This window comes from Drosophila virilis, unplaced genomic scaffold (assembly GCF_030788295.1).
Source record: "Drosophila virilis strain 15010-1051.87 unplaced genomic scaffold, Dvir_AGI_RSII-ME tig00001615, whole genome shotgun sequence".
Classification (NCBI taxonomy): Eukaryota; Metazoa; Arthropoda; class Insecta; order Diptera; family Drosophilidae; genus Drosophila; species Drosophila virilis.
This window is the reverse complement of record NW_027212849.1, coordinates 125,240-144,924: the sequence shown is the minus strand read 5'-3', so window position 1 is coordinate 144,924 and position 19,685 is coordinate 125,240. Positions and strand designations below refer to the sequence as shown.

The following is a 19,685-nucleotide window of genomic DNA, read 5'->3' as shown; positions in this document are numbered from 1 at the left end:
TGCTAATCCTACTAGTTCTTCCGAGAGCAATCAACCACAAGCAGATAAGGAAAAAGCAATAATTGACCATCTTGTGCTCGTTTCGCGTTGGCGCGTTGGTTGGTGCATCGTGTACCCCATATGCCCATAAATTAACAAAATTAATAACGTATCTAATGATGGATTTGGCCCTGATCACAGAAATACTTTCCGAGGTATGGCTCGAACTTGCGACAGACCGCACCACTTGCTATGCCTCTATACTTCAGAGCCACACCAATAATGAAGTATTATTGAGAAAAAACGATCTAAAATAGCATTATAGAAAAAAGTGGCAATTACAATGCTGTTAGAATACGATAGAATGCGAAGCAGATGCGCATGAAAATTCTTGTTGTTTTAGCTAGCTGTGCCATCCAATTGCGCAGTTACATATAACATTGGGTTTCTCTTTACCGATCGTACTGAAATTTTCTACAGTATATCTTATTGTACCTTAGAATATTTGTGTATTCTGAAAAAGTCAATTGCATTTAAATTGTGGCTTAAATTGTTTTGATTTATAGCTGTGGGGTGGTAGCGGAGAGGTGGCGATAGGTACAAATTAAAGATATTTGATACATATAATATTCTAGTAACAATATATCATTTTTATCGATTGATTGGAAATGGAATAAGTATCGATTATCGGAAACAAACTCGATCTGCGCAGGCACTAGGAGGACCTTCATCTAAAATTTCAGGTCTCTAGCTCCTATAGATCATGAGATCCTTGTTACGGAACTGCTTGTTTCTCAGTGGGCCGCGCCGGCTGGCTCATCGGATTCTCTGGGTGTGGTCCCATCCCTGGCCCGCAGTCCGCACAATCGATAACAACAAAGCTACACGTCTGTAGCAAAACAGACTCACACAACACTACTCAAAATGAACCGCATAATCGATAACAAATATTCGGAACTACTAACTCATGAACAAAATACACAGCTGTAACAACTATGAAAATGTAAACAACAAAGGTAAGACACTCAATATAAATTAACAAAAAAACACTATTTATCCACCTTACTCTTCCAGATCGGGCCCCGGTTCCGGACCCAGCGTACCCGCCCTACCATGAGACGATCACCTCCACTCGTCTCCCTCATTTTGGCCACCAAATGGCCTATATTAGCCCGTGTCGGCCACAATGCCCACTCTCCCCAGCAATATCATTTTAGCCGGACATGATTTCTTTCAATAGGTGCGTATAATTGGTTGCGTTTTCTTAAAATGTATAACAATCATAATCATTGCTTATGGCATTTATCTTGCAGCTGTTTAGGATCTCAGGCAAGCGGATAATTCATTAACTTCACAGGTGCGTATTACTGCTGCATATATTTATACTAATTGACACAGCGCATTAATTCCTAAATTTTTCTCTTATCTTATAGAATTAATTTTTTTTATTTTTTTACAACACTGAATGGAACAGGCGACGAAACACTACAAGGATATTGCTAGTCGCCGCAAGAGAAACGCGCAATGAGGCACTTTAGAGGCAATCGTTGCCCCGATTTAGGAACAATGGCCCGCACAATTACTTAAAACTGGGTATGTCACGTGTTGTGTATCGTATGTATTAAATCGCTTAATTCTACCTTACCCTACCTAAAGAGCTCTCTGGGGTGGTAAGGGGCGATATAAATGCGTAAATTCAAATTAGGTAAGTATGTGAGCATAGTTCGCGCAAGAGTTAATTTTAGATTTTTTTTTTTTTTTTTTATATTTTACAGGCGCAGATGCATCACCGTTGGAGTTTTCCTCACCGTTCGCACTCTAAAGTGAAGCTCGGCGTAAGTGCCTATGTATGTATGAATATATTTTATAAATACAAATTAACCAAATTTAACGATAAAAAAAAATCTACTCCTTTTCAGGGAGTGCAATTAGGAGTCTTCTTCTGACTCTGCCAGGGGCTCGAACGAGGATGGGCAAAACAATGGAACGGACTCACTCGGTGGATGTGGGCGGGGTCTCGCCTGTGGCCGCTTCTTCGTTGTTGGAGCCCGGTCGTTGGTGGCTCGTCTCGTCGCCTTCACGTTTGCGCCGACGCTTGCTGGCGGCGTCGCGGATATGGCTGGTTTGCGCCGCTGCACTGAATCCTGGCCTTGAATATTTCGTGGGCCTCTCTGGTGCGCGAGCTGGTCTCCTTGGTGCCGGAGCCGTTAATTTTTGGCTTATTTGGTTCGTCTCTCGTCGCACTTAAATTTTTAAGTCTCTTTTAATTTTTTTATTATATTTTCTTTGTGATTCGAGCGGTTTGATTTATATAAATTTATTACATGGCAAAGAACACAAAAACAAAACTTTTATTCGTCTGTTAAGCCATTGGTATTATGTGCCGGCTTAATTTTTCAGAAGGGAAAAAATTTTACTCTGTCAAGCAGAAATGCAATGTCCAACTTTTTTTGCTCACTTCGAGCTGGCACGCCCGCCGTTAACCGCTGAACAAATCGAACTCCTCGACATTTTTGGCAGCCACACCATCGGTACCGAATTTCGGCACACGCATACATTTGCGAGGCGGGCACCGTTGCTGCTCATCTGCACAGCTGCATTTTTTTGGGTCAACGGCCCAAATGAAGGCCAAGGGCATATCCAAGGGCATGCGATCCACTCTCCTCGTATTCCCTTTAAGAGCGAAACGGGCGGCCAATAGCAATCGTCGCTTTTGGCGCCGTGGATCGCATGTCTGGCGTTGCCACCCTTCAAAATTTTGGGCTCCGCCGTGGGCCCAGCTTCACCCCGCATACTCCGACCATATGCCAAAAAGATATCGGCGTGGCCGATAATATCGCACGCAACCAACTGAGTAACCCTCGGTGCTGCCGATAACGTCAAATGCAACATCCTTGATACATACAGACGGACGGACAGACAGACGGACATGACTAGATCGACTCGGGTATTGATGCTGATCAAGAATATATAAACTTTATGGACGCTTCCTTCTGCTTGTTTCATGCATTTATACTCTGCACAAACACAATATACTCTTTTTACCGACTTTCGATGGGTTCAGGATATAAAACATTTTTATTGTATGCTTTCAATATATTTAGGTTGCACATAGGCAGACCGTCTTCAGGGCACTAGCTAATTACCATTAAAATTGATTAAATTAATCAAATTGGCACATTTAACATACAAGTTAGTAAGTAAGCCCCGCACTTAGTTACTAAATAGCCTGCGTAAGCGCTGACACACTAATATTGGAGTTCAGCGATATATCTGCAACAGTCAGCGGCGGTAACCGGATACTTTTGTTATTGTCGCAAGAGTTTCCGTTATCGCCTACAATTATGCTGAGTCGGCTTGCCGACCATAACGTTGTAGCGTGTTGTCTTTAGCTTAAGCTGCACCAATTTGTATTTTCTGAGTTTATTTTTGTATTTGATGTTTAAGAATAAACTTGCACTACTCCGGCATGCTGCCGTAAATATCATTTTTTATATATTACAATTACATTGCCGAGCCAAAAGGCCAGTAATTAGCAAAGAGAGTGAATTCAAACTCTCCACCATAATCGTCCTTAATACCGTATCACTAAACTAGGCATCGCTGGACGAAAAACGGATCAGCTATCGCATCGCTGGACCAGCAGATCGATATAATTTAAATACATTATTTTACACGTCTGCGCTTTTTAAGGTGCAGATTCAAACTGAGACTGTTTGGCTGTACAATAGGTGTCTGTACAAAAGAGCGCAATTTTCTTTGTAGTTTGGTCGTTTGCTCGTTGGTGTATAAATTATGTGCATCATTTCCAATGTATGTTGTTTGTTGTAGTGTTGTTCCATCTGCTTATTATTGTTTCATCAAAGTTTGGTGTGAGGTTGCTTTTCATACAGTGGGTCATTAAGCATGTTCTTTGTATTATATTTTAATATGAAGTCTGATTTGTGATGGGAATGTCCGTGCTTTTAATTTAGGTTTTTCTGTGCCGATGCACACGTTATTGGATTTATTTTTGTTGTCTCTGCAACATTGCATTTTGTAAATAACATTACTTTTATCTATAATTGGAACTCTTGCTTTTATGTTTTTGAAAATTTATTGTAAAGTATTCATAGGATTGTGTGCTACTTTTGTATCTTGTTTGTTGTAGCAGAAGGCATGTTACTGTTATGATTTTTAAATAAAAATATACAACCACACACCAAATTTTGATTCAATAACAATCTTTCAACAAGAACAACACTACAATAAACGATACACATTAGAAATGCTGCATGTTATTAACACACCAATGATCAACCACAAAACTACAAGACAGACACAGACACACTTGTACATATAGAACAGCCAAACAGTCTCAGTTTGAATCTCCACGTCAATAAGCGCAGACGTGTAAAATAATGTAACTTAAATGTGTCAATTTAATGCTTAATTTAATATATTTTAATGTTAATTATTATTTGTACCTTGTGATAGTGCGGTAAAGTCGGTTTGCCGATTTGCAACCGAAATATATTGGGAGCAAAATACAATCAAATTGTTTTCATTGTTTTATTTAAAAGAACCCGGACCTCGAGCCAGCCAACTATATAATTAATAACGTATCAATATTTATTTCAAAAGTTGACGTGTCGGTTTGTGAGTCGAGGGGCAACGCCAGTACTGTTATTAAGGGGGGTATACTCGTTATTAAGGGGGGTATACTCGTGCCATCACGATTAATTTTACAATAAACACAACAAATCTGCATATCACGAAACAGCTAACTCCAAAACGTTGACAAAGGCCAGCGGCAAGCTACGCAGAAAAGAGGTAACGGATATCAATCGGTGGCTTCGCTGTTGTTGCCATGACGCTCTCGCCTATCCTATAGTGCTAATTTGTATATATATGAGACCACCATTTTATTAAGATATAAGACGACGGCACTTATCTGAACGACGTAAACATTCCCCTTCATTAATAAACTTAACTGGATATGAATCTTTTTATCAGTTGGTGATTGCCCAAAAAACAGGATATCGATATCGATGCTATGATTTTGCGAAAAATGTAAAAACACGTCTTAAATGATTTTTTATATAAATCCTTGAAAATGAATTTGAACGTCATCCACCAAATCTTTGACCCCATATTCCACCAAGGAGGAATACATTTTTGGAAAGGTGCGAAGCACCTGTCAAATGAATTTGAACAAAGAACTATGAAACTGAGGTTGAGGCCGTTCAGGTTTTTTGTGATTTTTCCAAACTTGTAGGTTGAATTTCCCTTCATCACATAAGGTAACTACAGTGAAAATTATTGCTTCCTAGCTCTTACGATTTGGACTGTGCGTTGATCACCAATCAGTCAGTCAATAAATCACCCAGTCAGTCAATCAGGACAAACAGTTTTATATATAGAGATGTGCTCAAAAACGAAGAATCGATACTGATTTTAAAGATAACACAGATAAATTAAGCTTTATTTTTTAGACACCACTTCTATTTCGACTAATAAATATAAAATTTGACCACATAAAATTTTAAGTCAGGATTTTAAAGCTGTTGTCTTGTTGCGAATTATAGAATATTCTATGACAAAATAGGATCTACACCAAGATCGGTTTAGAAACTCAGGAGTTTTTTGAATATAGTCAGTTAGCGCCAAGCGCAATAATTTCTGTATGCCTAATAGAAATTGCAATTGTATTGCATGCTGATTTAATTTTAATTCTGATTTTTTCCCATAAAGATCAATATATGAACATGAAGTTAAGCTATGAGAATATTTATTTATTTTTTTAATTTCTTTCAAAGTGAACAATATTGCTAAAGCTTTAGCAAGCAAGGAAGTAGCTAAAAAGATTTCAATATTTACTAGTAAAGCATTCCCGGCTATAGCACTTACTCATTAGCAATCCCTGTTTGAGCATATCGTTTAGGACCGCGACATTGGCATTCCACTCTTAATAAAAACTCAGTCAACCCGCGGTCCCCCCTTTCGCATTCATAGCTATGATGTTCACTGCGCCAAGTACCCAGGAGACCGCCTCCGTGGTATTGCTACACTCATTATCCGGTGCTTAATTTTCAACTTTCTGCTATTGTAGTGATCTACTGCGTCCGTCGCCACTGACATTTTGTAGCCTTTGCTGCTGTCCACCCAGTCATCATCCCTGCTGGACACCTGGGGAATAATGTAAGATCTTTGACCCTGTCAGCTCCTATTTCCTCTTGGATTGAGTAAACAAGTCTGTTAAGTACTTGTTAGAAACTGAAGGGTGTCTTATTTTATGTCTGCTGTCGATGCGTTATCCGCAGCAGCGGTCATAAAATATTTTTTTTTAATTAGGATTTTTATGACTATTGCTATATGACATTTTTTAGTGTAGTTCGCTTTACAATCTTGATCGGCCAGATGGGCGTTATATATTTTGTTGCAGCTACCTGCAGTTTGATACAATATGGTGTGATATAATTTTACCGAGGGTGTAAGTAAGACTCAGTGTAATGTGTTCATGTGTGAGCAAATTGGTCCAGTATTTTACAATGACTGCTTAGCGGATCATCCCATATTAGACACTCTCGTTACACTGACCGCACTATAGATAGATAGTATTGCATTTCTGCCATCAACGCGTTAACTAGCATTTTTACTGCGCTGGGGGTCACGATGGATTATCCCCCTTAAGATGAAGAATATATATACTTTATGGGGTCGCAGATGCTTCCTTCTGCCTTCTGTTACGTACATTTGGATTTTACACAAATACAATATACCCTTATACAAATTTTTAATCGGTTCAGGGAATAAAAAATTTTAAGAAACAGGCACTAACTTATAAGATAGTGCTATATTACCGGTTTTATCACATAAATAACACCGAATGATCTGAGATCTTCATCATTTTTATGTACTTTAATTTTTAAAATTATGGCTCGTCCTGGCCATCACTCATAACTTTTATTTGGCGTGTCCCGATTCAATGTACTGCATACCACCTCCCGCCTAACTGACCGTGGCGCGTACAAAAACGTGTACAAAATAATAGTATATGCTTAGACTATCGACTTGCTAAATAGCTTAGAATAAAAGGCCTTAAACGAGGAAGAAAATACTCGCAGACTACTCTGTAATGCTTATTATAATCATCACAGAGTACCCGGAACGTTTTATGCAAGACATAGATAATTAAACAAAATTTAAGCTTTAAATTAAAGCTTTAAATTTAAATTAAGGCAAGACAACCCAGAAGAGTCAATTCGCACGTTACTAATTTATGCATACATATTACAACAAGTATAGTTCAATGATTTATTAAAGAATTAAAGGAAGAGTATGACGGTAACCGTATATGAGGATCCCAGTTTAAAGCACGAAGGGCAAACAACATTTTTTCTGTATAGATTCAATTCTGTCTTAGTGAATGAAATATTTTGACGACCAGACACATGAGGCATTCTCTAGAACATGTCATACCAGCGATATAAAAACGATTTTTGTCGTATGCGGATCATCAAAGCCCTTAGACCATCGCTTGATGACACCCGAAAGAATTCGAATCTTATTGACCACGGTCGTTAATTAATGTTAAGTTAATGATCAAGAATGACACTTAGATTATTAAGTTCAATACTAGTTCTATTGACACGCTCAATTTAGGGAGAGCTTTTATAGAAACCTGCATTTTGACTTTCAATGCAGTAATTGAATAGACTCATTTTTTTTTTTGACGCGACTCCAGTCGTATAACGTACGACACGAAATTAAAATAAAATAAATTGTTTTAATAAAACCACGAAAGCCATTTATTGAATCCTGCTTTCAATATGTTACGGCTGTTCTTTGGCGGCCGTCTTCAGGGCACTATACTGGAGAAGCTGGTGATCCTATTGGCATTCCTTTTAATTGTATGTACATTTTTATCCGTTATCTTGTATACAGAATTTAACTATTTTCATAAAAAAATTGTTAAGGTATAGTTGTGTTCCTCTTATTTAGACCATTTCCGTCTTATTTTATCTAGCTCCCAATTTAAACCACGAAGGGCAAACAACAAGAATTGTTTCTGAACGGATTCCATTCTGTCCTGGTGGATGGCACATTGTGGTGACCAGATACATGAGGCATACTCAAGAATAGGTCGTACCAAAGATACATAAAGTGTTTTTGTCGTGTAGGGATCGTCAATGGAAATACCTCTATAATTTTAGACATCGGATCCGATTTTAATGCAGTTTGCAATTTAAGATGCAGTTTGACCTCTGTAACTGATAAGGATAAGGCTAATTTTTATTATACCTAGACGCGGAGTAGGTAGTATAAAACAAGTTTGCGAACAGATCGGCTATGCCTGCATCAGTGTTCGCGCTCTCATCTGTAAACTTACCCAAAAAGGCAAAATAGATGTCTTTCGTTTAGAATTGACAAAGTTAAAAAATTGCTTAGGATTATGTGAAAATTAAAAGCAACAACGCCGAAGGTTAAGGATTACCAGGATTAACAGATGGAATTTTGAGAGGAAAAATGTGATCGGGCAACTTCATAATGGGAAAAATCAGTGATTCCCCGATTTCTTAATATTTTTATAACTTCTCTTTTTTTAACCTCATAAGCTTCTTTGGTAACCAGGCAGGCCTATCAGCCATCGCTGGGTGACCAAGAGGAACGTGGACATCAAAAATAGAGTATAAGGTATCATAATAAAATTTAGTGGCAACATCAATGTTTGCACAATTGTACAATTGGGACCAGTCGACTTGCAGGATAAGATCATTTAGCTTATGAAAATCAGCCTTTCGGAAACAACGCAAACATTCAGCTAATTCCGGATCTTTTATAGGGACCCGGGCTGGTAAATCATTGACCATTTTCAGAGTTGGATGAAAAGGGTCTTCAAGAAAAGTAAGCGGATTGATCATGTGCACAACACTATTGAACGAATGCAGCACGAAAATTAGATCAAGACATCTGTTTCTTGTATTACGCACACGATTAACCTGCCGTAGGGATATTTCATGTAGACCATCAAAAAATTCGTTAGACGAAAACGGCAACAGAAGTTTTGAGCCTGATGGCGATGACCACTCGACATCTGGAAGATTAAAGTCCCCAAGAACTACTAAAAGGTCTCTATCAGAAAGTAGGGAGGGGATAGATTTAATAGCATTAATATGGGTTTGATAGGTGGACAAGTTAGATAGAGGGGGTATATAAGAACAGCCACCAGCTCAATATCTGCGATGGGAAGATCAATGCGTTCCGACGAAAGAGCAGACTCGACAGCTATGAGTACTCCTCCACCCATACGGAAAGGTCGATCACATCTGTAAATGATGTATTTGAATGTAAAAATTGAAGAGTCTGACATGTCCGTCTTCACCCAGGTTTCAGTAAGGGCGATAATTTGAAAATTAAAGGCAAGAGAATCTAAATACAGTTAACAAGTTTAGATTTGAGACCTTACCAGAATGTTAAGTAGGCAAGCTCGAAAGAAGAATTTAGTTTTTTGACGCGACAACTAAAGTTGATGCGCCACTAGAAACAGGTGGTAATAAAATCGGAGTCCGATTTTTCTTTTTGGCCTTATATTCTTTGACTATTAAGTGTTCCGGCCAAAACTCTTTGCAATAAATGTTAGTAAATATTTCTGGCGGAACACTTATTTTAAAGGACGCAATATCCCATTCATAGGCGAATTTGAATTTCTTCACCGTTATACCTGGTGCCTGTTGCCTGTATAAAGGCTTCTACATCATCTGATGAGAAGTAAGGACACCAAAAAGCGGCAGAAAGTAGAACAATATCAAAGCACAAGTTGACGAAAAAAAAACGTGAGAGAGCGCGAGAGTGCGAAAGTAGTCTATTTATACCCTGAACCCATTAAAAATGGGTATAAGGGTATATTGTATTTGTGCAAAATCCAAATATATGTAACAGGCAGAAGGAAGCATCTCCGACCCCATAAAGTATATATATTCTTGATCAGCACCAATAGCCGAGTCGATTTAGCCATGTCCGTCTGTCTGTCTGTCCGTCCGTCCGTCCGTCCGTCCGTCCGTCCGTCCGTCCGTCCGTCCGTCCGCCCGTCCGTCCGTCCGTCCGTCCGTATGTATGAACGCAAGGATCTCAGAACCTATAAGAGCTAGAGAAATTTTAGATGTAGGTGCTCCTAGTTCCCGCGCAGATCGAGTTTGTTTCCGATAATCGATAACTTACTCCGTTTCCAAGTAATCGATAAAAATTCAGAATACACAAATAATCTATGGTACAATAAGATATACTGTAGAAAATTTCATAAAGATCAGTTAGGAAAAAACCAAAGTTATATGCAACTGAATCTTTGCATCTTTTTTTTGTAATGTTATTTAAGTTCCTTTTTTTATCATAAGTACTTAATTGTTGGTGTGGCTGCTGAGTAGAGGCATAGCAGGCGGTGCGGTCTGTCGCGAGTTCGAGCCCTACCGGGGAAAGTATTATTTTTTTTTTTTGCTGTTGTGGCTGTTGAGTAGAGTCGACAGCAAGTAATGCGGTCAGTTGCGAGTTCGAGCCCTGCCAAGAAAACTTTTTTTTTTAATTTCTTTGGTGTTGGAATAAGAGGGTTCAGGGTATGCCCTAGTCGGGAACTCTCGACTAGAACCTCTTACTTGTTTTAGATTTGTTGCTTGCTTACGAATTATTGCACACCAAGAGAGGCGATGTGCAGTTAAACATAAAGAACAAAACAACAACAAGAATCTTACTCACAGACGCTAATAGCGCAAGCGCACAAACAAAAATGCACAAGAACACAAATTAACAAGTAATAATATTTAAATGATAATACGCACAGGCCACAAGCAAGCACGCGCGATAGAATAAAAAATAAGCCGAGAAGGCAAACAGAACAAGGGAAATATTTTAAATATAAATATTAAAACGCCGGTGTTTTATAAAAATCAAAATAAAACGGAGAGCACAAAAAAATACGTCTGTTCGCTTCGATGCAGTCTCTTCAATTTACTATGAGTTTGGCACCTGTGATAATGCCTTTAGAGAATCTTAATATTTTGTAGATGGTGGATATTCCTCTTGTGTTTAGTTGCTTATAAGCTTAAAGATTTCCTGTTTGTTGTGTTTTTTTTTTGCTGAGTGCCATTGCCCAATATGTGATTTTGATTGGAATGATCCCTTTTTTATTTATTTATTTATTTTACGTAATTAATTATTATACAAAAAAATTATATAATAACCAACGGGAGGGAGTGCTATCTACTAAGGCCATCGATCCGACAGTTAAATTATTTATAATATTATATGTATATTATATTAAATTATATATATATTATTATATGCTATTTAGTATGTTATTGGTGTCTAAGAATTTGATAACCAATTTTACGTTGGTGTGAGTAGGTGTGGTAAGAAGAGAGGTAGATCGGATTTGGCCAAATAGACAAGTCCTAATGTTATTTAGTTGTGGGCAGTTATTCAATATGTGTTGGATTGATAATTCTCTAGTAAGACTGTCGCTGCATATTATAAATTTTCACTTAAGCTCGACGGCATGTTTAATTGCTTTTAAAACAGCTACAGCTTCGGCGGAATATATAGAAAAGTATGCAGGGATCACTCCTGATGCTACCACAGTTCCTGATTGGCTTACAACTGCGAAGCTAGTAGAGTCCATTGTTTTCGATCCGTCACTGTGGAGCCAACTGCAGCTCGGGAATTTTACCGATTCGGCAGCTAGCATTTGCTGAAATATACTTTTAGGTGTTTCTGATTTTTTTAATAAGTGGAGAGAGGTGTTCACGGTGTGGTCCTGTAGTTGCCAAGGAGGGGAGGGGCTGATTTTTTTCCAACGATATGGCATATAAAATTGATGTTTTTTGAAAAAACTGCAACATCTACGGAAAGTAGACAAGACTTTAAATCTTTGGCGCTGCTTAACCGATCTGTTAAAGTCTTTAAGCAGAATCGGGTTGGTCGAGCAAAGAATTTTAGGGATGAGTTTGAAAGTCAGTTGCGCAGTTCTCGTCTGTATTTCAGGAATACCCGCTTCAGCTAAAAGGCATTTCGCCGGAGTAGTGGGAAAGGCGTCAATGCTACGCCGTACTGCTGCATGGTATGCGGGGGAGAACAATTTGATGTTGGATGGCGCGCGCCATTCATAGATTGCCAACCCATAGTCGATTTTGGCTAGTATTAAGGCTTTTGTGGCATGAATTAGTGCTGTTGGATGGACAAGAGAACGCTTGGACCCAAGGAACTGAATGATATTAAGGTGTTTGTTAAGACTACCTCTTGGATTAACACAGTGTTGCTTAAACGTGAGTCTTCTGTCGAGCGTAAGGCCAAGAACCTTAAAAGTAGATGTGTATTCTATTGTTATGTTATTTACAGTTAAAGTTGGATATATACAACGTTGTTTCTTACAAAAACACGGTTTCTTTTTGCTTCTTTAATTCGGCCTCTAACACGTCGATTTTTCTTTCGAACTTTAAATCTAATTTTGGTATATTCAACTGGACAGGTTGATCTTTTTTTTTTTGACAGTATATTTCAACTTTTCCCCGTTTTAGCATAAGAAATGTCTGTGTGGTTGTACTTAGAATGTCACAATAATGATTGAGAATGTCAAAATATTTGGTAGTTCACAGTGATTGGGAATGGCAAATGAATTTGTACGTTGCAACTGTTCTAGAAGCATTATTGTCGCTTTGCTAAGAACTGCCTGGGGGAGGCGACAATGTCGCCGAGTGTGGTTCGATGGGAAGAACGTTGACCTCTGTTGCTTCCAGAGATGCCTAGCGTACACATCGAAACTCGCTGCGCTCTGGAACTTGATACAATGAAAAATAATACTCGCACTCCGACATCAGAAGTGAGATCTGGCTCAGTACCTACAGCATCAGATGGGCCACAATTGCGACCTCATGTATAAAAAGAGTTTCAACGAGCGGCGTGGGATATCCGAGCCAAGAGGGATGCTACGTCAATTTGGTGAGCTCGTTCCATTTTGTTTTGACTGGAGTTGAATGTACGCTCGTTAAGAAGAGTTGTGTCAAAAAAGTTGTATGGCAAAATAATTAATAATTAGAAGGATCTATGGGACATTTGTGAAAGTGCTGTGCATGACACTATGCAAGTCTGGCTAACGTCAAAATTATTAACTGTATATACAAATATAAATTATGCGGCACTTTTTGCATACAATAACAATTTTAAATTAAACAAGCCCAGAGCCTCTTTATATATTGGCTCTGGCTCATATTACGCAGCGCAGTTCACTAGCCTCTCTAGCTGACCGTTTATGCTTATATCCCACGCTCTGTCTGAGCGCATTTCATGAGCAACATATATGCTCACTAACACAGGCATATGCGAGCTACTCAGTCTCCCTCTCTTTATAGCTTTTAATCAATAACATCATAAGATATACATGTATCCATAGGACAAGTGCATTAAATTTACTTTGAATAAAGCCATTCTTAAAACCGAAGTCAATAAGCACTAACGGGCCTATGTTTGTTTTGTATAATACTTTTTATACATGGCGGCCGTTACATGGTCACGATTCCCTGCCTGGAGGGAAGAAAATACATAAATCCCTGCCTGAGTAGAAGACAAAGTCAAGAGGATACATAAATTTCTGCCTGGCGACAGATGACGAGGATCCTAGACCGGAAAACTATAAATTAATAAGTGAGTAGAGTACGCCAATGGGAAAACACAGGGGTGGTCAGAAAACTAAAATAAATAAAAAAATAACCCACATTAAGTGGCAATTATACACAAAACCGCCATCACCTGCTTGGTCAACATCCCAAAAGTTACAGGCAGAATTAGATTTTCTAAAATCTAGCCTGATAAAAAATAATTCCATTGACGCAACTCACCACTCCATAAGTAATATATGTAAACAACAAATAATAATACCACCACCGTTGTCTCAGATCCCAAAGATGAAACAAAGTGCCCTGGACCACTCTTCAGTGGAGCATGCAACTCAAGCCCATAGGCCCAGGACATCCGCAGCAGCCCATCAATAAGCGCGAGGGGCACACCGCCACTTGCGTCAACGAGGGAACATCAACGTGCGACGCTTAGCTGATCATCGGACGAGCAGCAGATGCAGCATAATTACACTTCATATTTTTAATTATAAACATAAAATTTTTGTAAAATTGAGCACAATCTTTTCTGCCCGATTAAAAGCATAGCCCGTAAAGCTATGCGAAACGATAGGTAGGATCCTGTAAAAACCATAGTTATCCTATGTATGAGGATAATCAAATAAGTACAACAGAATTTCAATCGCAAAATAAGACATATATTTATGGCATAAGATCTTCAATAAACTTAGAAAACCGACCCAAAATGAATATGTAGATACCAAGACAGTGGACTGCTAATTTTATAAATAAAGTTGAAGTCGAGATTCCAGATCAGAAGCTAATTGTAACATTATTAATAATAATAGTAATTTTAATGTGCATGAATATAAAATTTACAAACTGCATAAAAAATGTTTAAAAAAGAAATACTTAAGCAAGGCTGGTCTGATCTGGACAAAATATAACAATGTACTATAAGTATAAAATTTAAAAATGTATTTCAATAAGATATGAAACGAAGAAATAAAACAATGAAATTTAACTAAAAACAAGTAAGAGGTTCCAGTCGGGAGCTCCCGACTAGAGGATACCCTGAACCAAAGACAATTTAAACACTAAGATGAGTAACGCCCATACGCGACGCAAAATTTCAAGAAATTAATTTTGTTAGTTTTCTAGCGCAGGTCATGACCTATCCCAAATGTTTGTTGATATATGAATGCATTTTGTGTACTGAGGTTGGCTCCGCAGAAAATATGTAAGTCGATGCAAATATTTACATAATTTCTCTATACTAAATTAATATTATTTTTATTCTCCAATTAAGAAATAAAAGATTGCTAAAAAATACAATTATATTTAAAGTCGACTCGAAGGTCATATTTAGTTATGACCCTATTATAATTATAATGGCCTCCTCGCGGTTTTCCCTGCGTACTTTGTTCTTTATAATTCGAACAAAAAATTATAAAATAAAAATTAATTAAATGTATCTTTAAAAATACAAAATTTGCACTTTTATTTCTAATAATTTATTTGTAATTTATTTTGTATTACTTAAAAATAATAATAATTAAATTAATAATATCAAATGTAAAAAATTACATAAATATTTGCATCGAGTTAAAAATAAAAATTTTTTGTACGGAGCCAACCTCAGTACACAAAATGCATTCATATATCAACAAAAAATTTTGGGTAGGTCTGCGCTAAAATTGTTTCTTTGCCAGCCAGAGACTTTGCCATAGCAGTGGATAACAACACATTTAAATATGCTGTTATGTATGTATTTCCACACGCATACAAACATAATTGCTTGCACGGCCCTCATAGAGCCGAAGCTGAGAGCAAATTCTATTTCTAGCTTTTTCGTTCTCTCGGCTGTGAGAGCGCAATGCTACAGATTTCGTTTTCGGTCTCAATTTTCAAAAAATCAAGCTGCATAGTAGCATTTCGTTGTATGGCGTTAGTCATCTTAGTGTTTATATTGTCTTTGCCTGAACCCCCTTCTTCCAACATCAAATTCATATATATTCTATTTTAGAAGCTATGTGACTCTAGCTCTTATTATTTACCGAAATTGCCCAACAAACAGGATATCGATATCGATTTTTATCGATTGCTTGGAAACAGAGTAAGTTACGACTATCGGAAACGCGACAACTAGGAGCATCTACATCTAAAATTTCAAGTCTCTAGCTCTTATAGGTTCTGAGATCCTTGCGTTCATACATACGGACGGACGGACAGACAGACGGACATGACCAGATCGACTCGGCTATTGATGCTGATTAAGAATATATATACTTGTTACATACATTTGGAGTTCGCACAAATACAATATACCCTTATACCCATTTTTAATGGGTTCACGGTATAAAAAGTAAAAATAAGATTCCTAAAAATGGACACAGAAGCAATTCGAGAGGTCTATGTTAGAGATGCCTATTTTAAAGAAAGAATTCAACAATTGGTCTCAACGACCCCAGTAATTAGAAACGTTATATATGGATACATTTCATTTAAATTTTTCACCGTTATTCCATTGTACAAGAACACAAAAAGGGATAGTATTGAAAACCCTTCCGGGTATACAAGTAAGGTCGATCATTAAAGAGCATCCAATACTAAGAAGAACACTAGACTTCGAAGTATGCAAAAAACCAACAATATAATGAATAAAATTATTCATCCCCTAAATGGAATGGCACCAGATACCTGAAAAAATAAAGCTGCATAGATCGAATTTCGACAAAGCATATAAGTGCCGAAGAGCGCACCAGTTTTGCAACCAACCATAATTTAATACACTGAGATTCTTGTTTATAAATACAATGAAATCTGGAGTGTAATTGAGGAGTGGCAGCATAAACTACAAGCTTACACAGAGTCCAAGCTTCAGACATTTTACAACGTCTAAGAAATAATCTGGTAAGCTTAAACGAAAATTACAATCTCCAGCTTTATTTACCATCGGCATTAAACACGCCGGTAACATTTGATAAATAGAAGACATAAAATTAGTAAACATGGTTGTAGTTTTTAAAATTAGCCTCGTCACTCTTACCAGGGTTCGATGGAAAGGCCGAAAACCTACAACGTTTTTTGGATGCATTGAATCTAATAGTTTCCTTAAAAGGTACGCACGAACTAACTGCACTAAGCACAATCAAGACTTAACTAAAGGGCCACGCTAGAAAATTGATAAGTATTGAGCCGACAATTCTTGCCATAATAAATCAATTCACCAAACTTGTAAAAGGAGAATCTTCATATTTGCTAACCTTCTTAATCTGCAGCAAAAGAGCACAACGTCTAATCAATACACCCAAGAGGTGGAAAAATTGACCCAGGCTCTTGAAGGCGCGTATATCAGTGATGGTTAAAGCGCGGATCTAGCCAACAAATACAGTTTGACATTAGCTGTAAAGGTCATGACGAAAAATTGCGCAATGGACAAAAAAACTGATCATGCAAGCTGGCACATTCAACACCATGAATGATGCCATTTCAAAATTTGTCAACAGTTGTACGGAAGCAACAGGCCAGGCAAATTCTGTATTGTACTTCCGTTAACGACAATATGGAAATAATAGAGGAAACCGAGGTAATTATCGTGGCACAGGTAATTATCAGAACAACGGTCCCAGAAATAATAAGCAAAGTTATAACAGAAATTATAATAAAGCACAAGGCCAAAATAGAGGAAACTCTAGAGGCCGTGGCAACTCGAATCGAGGCCACAACAATAATGTCCGAGTTACACAACACAATTTGGAAAACTCCGAACGACCTTTAGATACGCAACGCTTGAAAACAATAAGGTTCACCATCAATCTCAACGTCAGTATATTTGTATCATTTTATTATGTGGCAACAGGTAAAAAACTCGTTTTTCTAATGGATGCAGGTGCAGACATTCCAATTTTAAAAGAAAATTCTGATTTTTTCAATGTCATTTCAAATAACAATAGAATCAATATGCAAGGCACAAGCCAAGAAGTTATTAATCGCTAAAGGCTTAACCTCAATTGAACTACAGATAGATCAATACATAATTCCACAGAATTTCCATATAGTCGATCCGCATTTTGCAATACCAAGCGACGGAATAAAAGAGATTGATTTTATAAAAAAATTCAATTGCCAATTAGATTTCTAGCCGACAAAAGAAATTGGCTTATAATCAGACCCAATAATCTAAATTTCATGTTCCAATAACATGTAGTTCTAATAATAATAATATACTTTAACCAGCAAGATCACAAAAAGATGGTATACTAATTCCAAGCCAGGAAAATCAAACTGGTATTTATGTTGCCAACACCTCTGACCATTACAGAAACGCCGATAAATGCATTCGACAGGGTGATAGTGGAAAATTGAAACGAATATGCAATTTCAATGATATGCGATTTAACAAAATATTTTGTAGCTATTTCAGTACCAAACAAAGGCAGTTGCAAACGCAATATTTGAATCTTTTATACTGAAGTTCGGTCCAATGAAGAAGTTTATGGGAACTGAATATAAAAATTCTATTATTAATGACCTGTGCAAATACCTAAAGATAGACAATTTAACGTCTACAGCACACCACCACAAGACAGTTGGAACAGTAGAAAGTAGTCATAGAACTTTCAACGAATACATACGTTATTATATATCGGTTAATAAAACCAAATGGGATGTATGGCTCCAATATTTTGGTTACTGTTTAAAAACGACCCCCTCCATGGCACACAATTATTGTCCATATGAGTTAGTTTTCGGCAAACATAGCAACTTGCCAAAATATTTTAATAAAACAGATAATATTAACCCTATATATAATATAGATGATTACGCTAAGGAAACAAAGTTTAGACTAGAACCCGCATATAAAAGAGCTAAGATAATGTAAGAAAAACATAAGGCAAAAATAAAGAATATTATGATAAGGATATCGACTTTCAATTAAAAGTAGGAGATAGGGCTTTATTAGGAAACGATACTGGCCATTAATTAGAACCACTTTATTTATTTATAAAGAAATAGGAATAGAAAAAAAAAAGATAACATTACAATATAATATAAAAAGATAATAAAAAGAAAGTTCATAAGGGTAGGTTAAAAATGTTTACTTCATAATTTTTATGGCGTGGCCATGCATAAGAATATTCATATTATTATTTTTTTTTACTTTTCTCAGTATTATTAACTTGAGTAATACATTTACATTTTTACATTTTAAAATTAAAAAAAAAAACAAGAGGTTCTAGACGGGAGCTCCCGACTAGGGGATACCCTGAACCCTCTTCTTCCAACATCAAATGTATATATGTATATATTTTATTTTAGAAGCTATATGTCAACTTTGGTGACTCTAGCTCTTATTATTTACCAAAATTGCCCAAAAAACAGGATATCGATATCGATTGCTTGGAAACGTAAGTTATCGATTATCGGAAACAAACTTGATCTGCGCGAGAACTAGGAGCATCTACATCTAAAATTTCAAGTCTCTAGCTCTTATAGGTTCTGAGCTAGATCGACTCGGCTATTCGTGCTGATCAAGAATATATATACCCTATGGGGTCGGAGATGCTTCCTTCTGCCTGTTACATACATTTGGATTTTGCACAAATACAATGTACCCTTATACCCATTTTTAATGCGTTCAGGGTAAAAAAATGAATCAAGAAAGAAATCACTTGAGAGATGATGAGTGTGACAATGTTGAAGACATTTGTCAAGGCACTGTGGCACTAAGCGAGACTGTGGTTGGGCTCAAACACGATGGCTAAGACCGCACAACAATAGTCACGCCGTGCACAAGTGCTCGATCACGGCGTAATGAAGCGAGTGATATTGGGGTGGGGGTCATAGGTTGAAAGAGCTGTATGGATCCGCTCCATGCTATCGTTGCTGGGCAGCTGAGCCTATAGAAGTGTGATGACAGAACAACATAAAAAAACAGAAAGAATAAAGGACAAGAAAATCTACAATGTCCGATGATACCGTTCAAAGAGACAGTAAAGAGAACACCAGTGAGGGTGAAACTGTTGAAAGAGACAGCACTGCTGCCTTAAGGGCTGATAACGAAAGTTTGAATATTGGTCATAATGTAAGCACAGGCGCAAAACA

At 37.4% G+C, this 19,685-nt stretch overlaps 1 protein-coding gene and 1 long non-coding RNA gene across 8 annotated transcripts in view; one reads left to right on the top strand and one right to left on the bottom strand.

The window, feature by feature from the left end:
* LOC6635308 (stromal interaction molecule homolog) overlaps positions 1 to 19,685 on the bottom strand; it is a 116,399-nt gene that overhangs the window by 44,676 nt on the left and 52,038 nt on the right. The gene's annotated exons all lie outside the window — the stretch shown is intronic.
* LOC116649988 (uncharacterized) lies at positions 770 to 2,333 on the top strand. 4 transcript variants are annotated; one of them, XR_004302980.2, is made up of 7 exons: positions 770 to 995; positions 1,054 to 1,219; positions 1,293 to 1,336; positions 1,454 to 1,572; positions 1,636 to 1,684; positions 1,755 to 1,826; positions 1,899 to 2,333. It is a non-coding gene; the product is annotated as an uncharacterized lncRNA (long non-coding RNA). The 4 variants fall into 4 exon arrangements; XR_011417311.1 differs by having other exon boundaries at positions 771 to 995; positions 1,293 to 1,308; XR_004302979.2 differs by having other exon boundaries at positions 771 to 995; positions 1,413 to 1,572.